This window comes from Schistocerca americana, chromosome 7 (assembly GCF_021461395.2).
Source record: "Schistocerca americana isolate TAMUIC-IGC-003095 chromosome 7, iqSchAmer2.1, whole genome shotgun sequence".
In the NCBI taxonomy this organism is placed as follows: domain Eukaryota; kingdom Metazoa; phylum Arthropoda; class Insecta; order Orthoptera; family Acrididae; genus Schistocerca; species Schistocerca americana.
The window spans coordinates 260871273-260873555 of record NC_060125.1 but is presented as its reverse complement, the minus strand read 5'-3'; positions in this window follow the sequence as shown (position 1 = coordinate 260873555).

Here is a 2283-nt window from a genome sequence, read left to right as displayed (position 1 = left end):
CCATCTCCTCCCACACCACCCAACTCTAACAGACAAGCAGAGCCGGTGGGTGGCGCCGCCCACACCACAAATCCAATCTACAATGTGGGACGGGCACGTACAGACGACAGTATAGGGCACAGGCTCTTTTGTTTGCCGTCATGCAGGTCAGTACTACAGTACATAGTGCTGCGCTTGGGCATGACCTCACAGCTCGACAAATGTTGGACTTTACTCGAGCTTTCGATCGCCGTACGATCTAGCAGCTTTCGTTGGTACTGTCTTCAAGATACGTCTTTTTTTAGAATTATCTTTGTATTATGGATTTGAATCACAAAAATAAACTTGGGACGCGTACTGCAGTATCTTACAGAGCGCAGCAAATACGTAAACAGAGCACTAATAAATAAATGAATGATCACATTCACCCGTCAGTCTAATACTCTAATTCTCGAGCTTCTTATAGACTCTCTGTCGATATTTAGCTCGTCCTGCGATTTAGTGACGTCTGTAGATATTTAAACATTTTTTACATGTTTGATTTTTTATCTTTATGAGGCTTTTAGTTCCTAATTAACTTTCTTCCTCGTTTGATTTGAATTTAACACCTTATTGTGAAGATGATTACAAATTGGTAACTTCTTTACAGTTTTTTCCAATATGTTAACAGAGATCGAAATATTCATTTCCAGTTCACTTGGTAAATCATTTTAGTTTCCAATAAATAAATATTGTACTGTATTGGATTCAGAGTCGAATAATGTTTTAAAAGCACAATACCTTCATCTTTGTCTGTTAGCTTTACATACAAGATCTCTATAAACGTCTGTATACGGTATCTTTATATGTGCTGTATGAGAACTCTTATTGTAAATAAGTTCGAGTACAACAGGAGTTCGTGCGGTGGTAGGAGTCATTACCATTTCCATCTGTGTTTCACGAAACTCTCAAATTTCAAGAAGAACTATAGCTAGTTCCGCAATCGATTACATTCGCGCCGTATCACTCCAAGGTCCGTCAGCGAGTCAAATACCACGTGATTGTTCGAGCAGCATTCGATACTGAATCGAGCTCTGTGGCGTATCGGGAAATCTCGAGCCCATTCGAAAGCGAGTCAGTAGGCTGTTAAGATTTGCGAGGCCACGTGTCCAGCACTTCAACAAAATTCTGTGAGCCTATGTCTCAGAAAAAGAAATGTTTTCGTGGCTATCTGGCAGAATCTGTTGCAATTAAACAACTTCCAATGCGTTTGCTGCGTCAGAAAATACCCAGTAGGCAATGATAGCTAATTGCAAGAACATCTTGCTACAAAATATGCAAAAGATAAGAACAAGCCCGTTGAATATTTTCAAAAAATTTAAAATCGTTCGATAATCGCTGTATTATTTAAGAAACAACAGATAGCGAATGAAGATATATTAATTGCTACTTATTTCATTTCACAGTTAATTGCGAAAGGTCATGAAAGTTGCAATGTTTGAAGAAGTGTAATATTACCATTTATTTCAACAATAGTGCATGAAGCAAGTCCAAAATTTTAAAAACGTTGCCACTAAGCGACTGCACAGTAGAGCAGCCGACTGAAGAACTGGCAGTTTATGCTGAGAAAAACTTGTAAGTATTCTTTAGAACTCTTCATTTTCCTTGCAGACGGGTGAGTCAACCATTGCAGACAATAATGCTTCACTAATAGCATAAGTATGTTATTCTGATAAAAACAGTTCATTACGAGAAGAAACGCTACTCGGAAAATATCTCATTATGGATACAACTGGATTATCTATGTTTAATACAGTGAAATCACACTTCACAAAAAAAATCGATGGCTGTCAAAGGGTACGTCTTTGGCTCGTTTTGTAGCATTATATCACAGTGTCATACAATTTTTTAAAAATAATAATGAGACAGTCTTCGTTAAAAGTTAAAAACAGTGGAATACTGTATAATTCTTTTTATTTGGCAGATATTTTGTAGAGATCTTGCGATGTTAATATGCAGCTTCAGCGAGATAATAAAACTCCTACAAGTTTCCAAAGTATTGCGTTACTAGTTATTGACAACCCTCAACTACTTTGTTATAATCTATTGCACAGAGAATATTATAACTTTCCTGAATTGTCATATACAAAACTCGAGAGGAAGTTGACTAAATAGTGGTCACTTAAACGAACTTAAATTAATATGCAAAAAAGATTTGAAGATATTTTGAAACTGAAAGTGTGCGACTGATGAATAATCCTTTTACCAATTGAAGAGACTGATAAAACCTACCAAGAAGAGCAGTTAGAAATTAGATACGCTGAA